We start from the raw sequence: 8,096 nt of genomic DNA, 5'->3' as shown, positions 1-8,096 counted from the left end.
TGACTGGTTTGGAGAGACAGAGAGCAAGAGTGTTATGGTTTTTGGTAAATTGTGTGAAAGAAGTCTTGTGGGATGTAAGCAACATTTAATTTTCAGACAGAGTGATGTTCAAGTGAGAGACTGTATAGGCATGATCCGAGGGAAGTTGTTTTTGTATTATTTATCTGATGTAAAAATGCTCGGTACTGTTGATTCTGAAGGCATCTGGAAATTTAAAAAATGGAGAGCCTGGTTTCTAGGTTCCTGATGTTCTGTATTAATTTCTTTTATTTTGTTTTACTTGGTTAAATATGTCATGTGTTGTGGACATTATTGAACAATATCATGTACAATGTTTTATTTTTGTGTATGATGTTTCCTTGTGCCATTTGATGTACCATTGTTCTTGAACCTGTACTTCTGATGAAATGTTATGTTGTAAACTTTACTTGCAATTTTCCAATAAAAGAATTTAAAAAAAATCTGTTCTTAGTTTAATATCTGATACGTCCCCTATCTGGGGACCATATATTAAATGGATTTTTAGAACAGGGAGATGGAAATAGAGCTTGATCTGTCCACTCCACTCATTGACCTGGTATTGCAGTATCTCCATGACCGGTGCACCCTTTCCTTATGTGTTGACTAAAATCAGATTTCAAAAGTGTTTTTTTGCTTTTGCCATTGTTTGTTTTTTGCACATTGGATCTCTCCTTTAATCCCATTATTTGAAAGCCTGTTGTACAATACCTTGATACAATGCATGTTGTGTAATGTGTGATAATGACCTCATTATTAAATGACTTCATTAATAGATTGCCACATCTTGTGTTGGCTGTGTTGTGTCTGTGTTTCCAGCATCTTAATTTGGTACAGCTCATTCACCTTCCTTTTCCTCTCTCCCTCCTATGTAAGTGAAAGAGCTGCACCTGAGCCAGTCTGTCTGCCAGCCCACAGCCACTGATTGATACAGCCAGCACCACAGTCAAGTAGTGGAGTAGGGGAAAAGCAAGCAGCCATTGCATCCGTCACAATGGACCTGTGTGTGTGTGCACTAGATGGGTGTGATGGAATGAGCTCTCCTCCCTACATTTCAAAGAATTAAGAATTGAAGTTGCAACAAACCCTTGCCTACAAAGAGACCACCAATTTGGATTTGTTACTATGTTACCTGGAAGAATAACAAACTGTGCAAGGATGGAGGTTGTAGGAGGAAGGAGAAGAAGGTGTCTGTAAAGTTGGAGGATGCCTATTTGCAATTTCGCAGTCCCCTGTCTCCCTCTTGTGGCCTCCTGGAGGCAGCTAGGTAGCTGTGCAGACAACACTGAGTGACTGACTGAGCAGCAACGTATAATATAAGGTTCTGCGGAACTTTGCGCGTGTCATTGTGGGGCCCTAAGAAGTGAGAGCAAGCTTTATGACATCATAATGACCTCAGACAGACAAGCCTGGGCCCAGGCAGTGTTGGTCAGTGTTTGTCAGCAGGCACTCTATTGCAGGTGATCAAAGGCGTCAAGGGAGAAGGGGTGGCTGTGGGCATGCACTTGCTGCTGCTAGCGTTTGTCTGCACGGCAGGAGGGCATTTGGGCGTTGCCAGGAAGGCGTTTTTATATAGATTCCTCCGCTTTCTGCACAGCATTGTGGTGCAAGCAAAAGAAGCAAATCCTGTCTAGCTTCCTCTCCGGCCTTTTTTCACCTCCCGCCTGGCTGGCTGCCTGTGTGAGCCGGCAGGGCGCCATGGAGGTGCCTAGGAGTAGGCTGAATCGCTGCAAGGGGTGAACAGCAGTATTGGCCAGGCTCTGCCAATGCGTGCCACTTTCAGGTTATCGCTTCTCGGCCTTTTGGCTACGATCAAGGTTCGTCCTGACGTAGCTGGGGGTGCGAGTTCTTGGGCGACTTCCAGAGCAGGAGGAATTTATTTTTTCTGTGGTCTACGACTGACAGGTGCATCATGTCTGGAAAGAATACTATTCGTTTGGAGGCGAGTCCCACGGACATGTTAAGGAACAATGCCGTATACCTGGTTCGGGATATCATGATGAGGAAGATCGGAGTCCAGAAGGAGGAAATCTTCAGTGTGAATGAGTTCCCACGCAGAGGTATTAACGAAGTCACTTTTGAAAATGGGGGAAGGTGTCTACATGTTTTTGAATGGCTGAGAACTTATGCAAATGACTCATTGCTGGCCGGGATAAAAGTAACACCATTGTTTGGGCTGCAGGAGAAGATGGTAGTTGTCAATGTATACAACCCCTATACAAGTGTGGACCTGATTGAGAACTTTCTGAAACACTATTGTGAACATGTGCGTGGTGGGGACAAACTCACTAATGTGTTGGGCATTTACAATTGTAAGCTCAGGTTTTTTTGTCCGCTTCAGAATGTACTCTATTTGTGTGGGAGGCTTCATGCACGCTCCTGCAAATGTTTCTGTTGCAGGGTTCAGGGGCTATATTACTTATGCTGGACAGCCGACGTCTTGCAGCAATTCTTTCCAGTTTGGCCACACAAAATATATTTGTGATAAGGGTCAGGTATGCAGAAATTGTAAGCAAGTTGGACACTATGCTGGAAGTTCCACCCAAGGCATCAAACTTATGGGGAGAGTTATGAACGAGTGCGGTGTGTGGACTGTCAAATGTAAATACCTGGTAACTTTGGTAAAGGACCCCTCCACCCAAAACACAAGACTCTCACTGGCCCGTTTTAAAGATTGGAACAGTGAATGGCGACCTCTACTTCTCGGGGATGCCAAACTTTTGCAGCGCCTGCGGTACCTATGGGCATACCAGTTTTAACTGCGATGTCACCTGCAGAAACTGGAAGTAAAGAACACACTTTAAGAGAATGTATAGGAGAAAAAAAAATGTAATTTCTGTCAAAAAACTCGTCATTTCTATTTTTCTTGCCCCTATAGGTACCGAGGCGAAGAATATGAGCAACCCAGAGCGTCCCCACGTGCTCCAACAGCGGACCAAACCCGTCCCCAGTGAGAGGAACAGACCAGCCACACAAAACAGGAGAGAGGTACCTGGGCTTCAAAGGTGCGAGGGACTGGAGCCAAAACAGGTACCTCGCAGGCAGCAACCTTGGAGGATAAGAGGAAGCCCAACGCAAAAGAGAAAAGACAGACGAAGCGGAAGGCGGAAAAGGAGCAGGCCGGAAAAACTGAGGCATCCCAGAAGGCTGGTTGCTCAGGGGGTGCCGGGCCTGCTCCAAGCCCTGGGTCTCTGGCATTCTCGTCGGATGAAGAGGACGAGGTGCCGGTGGGTCCCCGGAAAAAGGGAGGCAAACCAGAGTCAGTAGGGGGGAGACAGGGGAGGAGCAGATGGGCACCACAGTGAAAAACGATGTGGCTCCTCCTAGGACCCCCTCCTCGCCGCGACTGGTGAGGAAGGCGGGCACTGTTCCCCCGTGGCAACTGACACCCGATCTTGTGCGCAACCTCCCCCTCCAGAAAGGCCTGCACGACCCCAGGGGGGAGGTGCGAGACCCCTAGGAGACCCACCTGACTTTGGATGGTCAACCATTTGAGACCCAGGGAGATCCGAATGCGTTTGGGCTCCCCATGCACAGAGGTTTGGTTGCTGGCGTTTCCCTCGGCAAAGGCAGTTCCTCTCCTTCGTTTTCCCTCCTGACGAATGATTCTGACTGGGGCGGGAATCTGAGTCCAAGCGAGATATTTGGTATTGCTGGTGGATAAAATGTCTGATTTTAAAACAAAACCGTTACTATCAATTTATTTATTATTTTAAAATCAAGACTTGCTTTTAAAATCTCCACAAAAAAATGTCTGAACTAAAGGGAATCTCCCTCAACGTGAGGGGCGCCAAGTCTAAAGTAAGAAGGGTTGCTCTCTTCAATTTTTTATCTTGCCTGGCAGCCTCTGTTTTTTTCCTGCAGGAGCGCGGTATTCCCCATACGATGAAGTATAACAAATATAAGGAGGATTGGAAATATGGTCCATCCGTCTGGTCTGGATCAAATGAGTGCAGATAAGCAGGGGTCGCCATTCTTTTTAAGGGAAACGTTTTAATTGATTTTATTCAAGAAATCTTACCAGGACGTATTTTATTGGTTAAGGGCCTTTTATTGACGGAGTCAAATGGCACTTTTTAAATTTTTACGGCTCACCTGATAAAAATGAGAGGGCAGAAATGCTAGAAGTTTTCTCTCTTTTTATTAACACAACTAAGGCCCCATGCACACGACCGGTTTTTTTGTCCACCCGTAAATACTGGCGTATATACGGGTCCCTGGTCACACGTATTACACCCGTATTTACAGAAGCGTGACCGTAAATACGGTTCCGTTGGCACTCGTATTCCACCCGTATTTACGGACCCGTAAAAAAAAAAGGTGGGGGCTGGAAATGATGTAAAAATCTTGACTAAAGTCCCTAAAAGAGTCACATGATCGCAGAAACGCCTTTCTTTGTGCCATTTGTGCATTGTGAGAGACTTTGGAGTATACATTTGCAATAAAACAGAGCGTGATAACATTTAGGGGGAGGGGTTGGCAACTTACCTAGCTTGCAACGCTCCCTCACCATGGCAGACTCCCATTCCTCGGGATGGAGGGACATCGCCACGTCATTCCACGCTTGCTCCTTTGCCACGCTGTCTTTGTAAGGCTCCTGGCGTTTGTCTCATATCACGGGGTAGTCTTGTACAAATGCAATGAGGCTCTCGACTTGGAGTTTTGTTAGTGCCATCTTTATCTCAAACAATCGTAAAATAAATGAGGGCTGTGGCCTGCAGACAGGGAAGTCCCCTGACGTCGCCTAGCAATGCTCCCGTAATTACAGGTGCACAAACGTAGCCACCCGTAATTACGGGAGCCCCATAGACTTCTATGGGCTGCCCGTGCCGTAATTACGGCCTGAAATAGGACATGTTCTATCTTTTTCAACGGCACAGGCACCTTCCCGTAAGCATACGGGGAGGTACCCGTGGCCAATAGAAGTCTATGGGCCCGTAATTACAGGAGTTTTTACGGTCGTGTGCATGGGGCCTTACTTAGTCTTTTATCCTCGCAGGTGATTTTAACTGTATCCTGAGAGGGGAACGCCGGCTTACAAGTGCTACAAGTAGAAATTATGACAAGACCTCTGGACTGCTCAAAGATATGGTGGGTGATTTTAAGTTAAAAGATGTTTACAAAGAGTGTAACAGGAGCAGTCCAGAGGAAGCCGGCGTTACCTGGAGCAACGCCACCTGTAGCTCCAGGATAGATTTTATTTTTTGTAATGAAAATCTACTGCCTTTTAAATGTGACGTTTTAACCAACGTGTTTTCAGATACCAGGCTTTTATCTTTTTATGTGAAGTGTAATCTTAATAATCTTATTTGTAAGAATTCCTGGAAGATGAATGTTTCCTTTTTAGCGGATCCACAGGTTTTAACCGATTTTATTGAATTTTACAAGAAGAGCAGGCGGGTGAGAGACACGAGGGCTCCCATCAGTATATGGTGGGAGAAAATGAAAAATAAAATAAAGGATTTTTTTTTATTAAAAAAAATGTGGCGAAAGCCAAAACAAAATATGCTGTTTTTAATACACTAAACACCCGCCTGCAGACCCTGTACAAGATGCGAGACAATGACATAGAAGTGCAAACCGACATCACCGACCTGAAGAAAGAGATAGCCCAGTGCCTGGAGCAGAAAGGTAAAGAAATAATTTTTCGTTCAAAAATAGAAAACAGAGGAGAACGAGACCTGCTCCAGGTACTTTTTAAAAAAAAAACAACAATAAAAGGGCTGTCATCAAAAATATTGAAGGTGTGTCAGATGTACAGGGTCTTTTAAGTAAAGTTCATGAGTTTTACACTGACTTTTTTAATGTTAAGACTGTGGATCGTGATTTTATGCGTGACTCACTGAAGGAGATTACCACTGTTTTAGACCCTGTCTCCCAGAATTTTTTATTGCAGGACCTGACGGAGCAGGAGATTTTAGAAACAGTTAAAAGTTTTAAAGCAGGTAAAGTTCCTGGTCCGGACGGTATACCCAGTGAGTTTTATGTAAAATTTTATTATCTTTTAAAAGAAGATTTGTTTTTACTATACGCAGAAGTTTTTAAATCCAAGATGCTGCCTAAGTCCTGGCAGAAGGGTGAGGTCTCCCTATTATACAAGACAGGTGACTTCGCAGTTCTAAAGAATTGGAGACCAATAACCCTTCTAAATAGCGACTATAAGATTATGGCAAAATTATGCGCGAACCGTTTGAAAGCCATAATACCCCACATAATACATTCCAACCAAGTATGTGGGGTGCCAGGCCGCAGCATCTGGGACAATCTTAACCTTATTAAAGACGTGATTGAGGACACGAGGTCTAGGAAGAATAATTTAGCAATTTTATCAATAGACTTCGAAAAAGCTTTTGACCGTGTCTCTCACTTTTATCTTTTTAAGGTTTTAGAGCGTATGGGTATACCTGAAGGATTTTTATTATCCATCAAAGCCTTTTATAAAAATTGTACCAGCAAGATTTTAGTAAATGGTTTTAAGACACAGGACGTATTTTTAAACTCTGGGGTGAAGCAGGGGTGTCCCTTGTCCCCACTGCTTTTTATATGTGCGTTAGAGCCTCTATTATGCGCAATTGGCCGAGACAAGCAAATACGTGGAGTCCCCCTGCCAGGGGGAGGCGGCATAGAGGCTAAAGCAGTGGGGTACATGGATGATGTAGCGGTTTTATGCAGGGACACCCGGTCGCTTCAGGAAGCCCTCAAGCAAATAGAGTTTTATTGCTGTGCTTCCGGTTTTAAGATAAACTTTAGCAAGAGTAATATTTTAAGCATAGGAAGCATGGTTTTTAGAGACATACCCGTCCCTGTGTCAGATAATATTACAATTTTAGGTGTCTCCTTCAGTGAGTACGACAATGGTTTTATCAGTTGGGACATGGTGGCGCAGAAAGTAAACAAAATGATATGTATGTGGAATATGAGGCAACTTACGATGGAGGGAAAAATTTTAATTATTAAAATGGTCATTTTACCCCTGCTTTTATATCGGAGTATGGTTTTCCCTCCTCCCACGGTTTTACTAAGAAGAATAACCAAAGCTTGTTTTACTTTCTTTTGGAGTTCCAGAATGGAGAAATTAAAAAGAGGAATCGTGATGAAGTCCAAACCAAAGGGTGGCAAAGACTTTCCAGATTTTAATAGGTTTCTTTTACTAAAATTTTTTAGCTTCTGTTTTAATTCCCTTTTTAAAGAGCACTATTGGTCATTTTATTTACGTTTTAATACAGGGTTTTTTATGCGAAGGTGTGGGTGGTTCCAGATTATTTTAACCTCACCTTATGCTTTTAATTTACCCCCACATTACGTAATTTTAGAAAAAATAGTGGCTTTATTTAATTTAAAAGGGAAAAATATTAATGATCTTCAAAACAGTAAGAAGCTGATAATAGACCTAAAAAGAGATGATACGGTCAGCACAATAGACAATTTTAATGAGAAACGCTGTGGTTTTATCTGGAAAATGTCTAATATATTTTATCTCTAATACACAGAAGGACCTGGCCTGGAGCTGCATTCATCAATGTCTTCCATGCCGGGCATTCCAATACAGAAGAAGATTAGCGAGGTCTGCCGTCTGCCCGAGGGAAGGCTGCCAGGCTGAGGAGACAGTGCGTCACATACTTTGGATTTGTTATTTTGCACAACATTTTTGGAAAAAGATATTCCCTCTTATGGAAAAGATGGCAGACCTGAAGGACTTATGTTATGAGGATATTTTATATGGACAATTTGGATGCCCAACCGCGAATCAGAAGACAATAGCATGGAAGACGATGAATTGCGCCAAAGAAGCTCTATGGAAGGCCAGGAACATCCTTTTTCAACACAACGTTTTTAACAACAGATGATGTTTTAGGTCTATGTTTTTAGTGAAATGTATTTATATTATTTAATTGACAGGAAAGTAAATGCCACCCTTCTAAATAGATGGTTTGTGACTGACTGGAACTCCAATAAATAAAGATTTGCCACCATGTCCCCTTATAAATATTTATGTAATTTGATTTTACTATTGTTGCAATGTGAACATTTTTATGTAACTAATGTTATTTATTGTAAAATTTAATTTTTATTAATAA

At 43.0% G+C, this 8,096-nt stretch overlaps 1 non-coding gene across 1 annotated transcript; it reads left to right on the top strand.

Moving 5' to 3' along the window:
* The first annotated feature begins 418 nt into the window (after positions 1-418).
* Positions 419-611, top strand: LOC142654459 (U2 spliceosomal RNA). Its single transcript, XR_012849059.1, has one exon. It is a non-coding gene; the product is annotated as a U2 spliceosomal RNA (small nuclear RNA).
* Positions 612-8,096: the final 7,485 nt, after the last annotated feature.

Source organism: Rhinoderma darwinii, chromosome 5, assembly GCF_050947455.1.
Source record: "Rhinoderma darwinii isolate aRhiDar2 chromosome 5, aRhiDar2.hap1, whole genome shotgun sequence".
Lineage (NCBI taxonomy): Eukaryota > Metazoa > Chordata > Amphibia > Anura > Rhinodermatidae > Rhinoderma > Rhinoderma darwinii.
The sequence above is the reverse complement of the archived record's forward strand: the minus strand, read 5'-3'. Positions and strand labels throughout refer to the sequence as shown.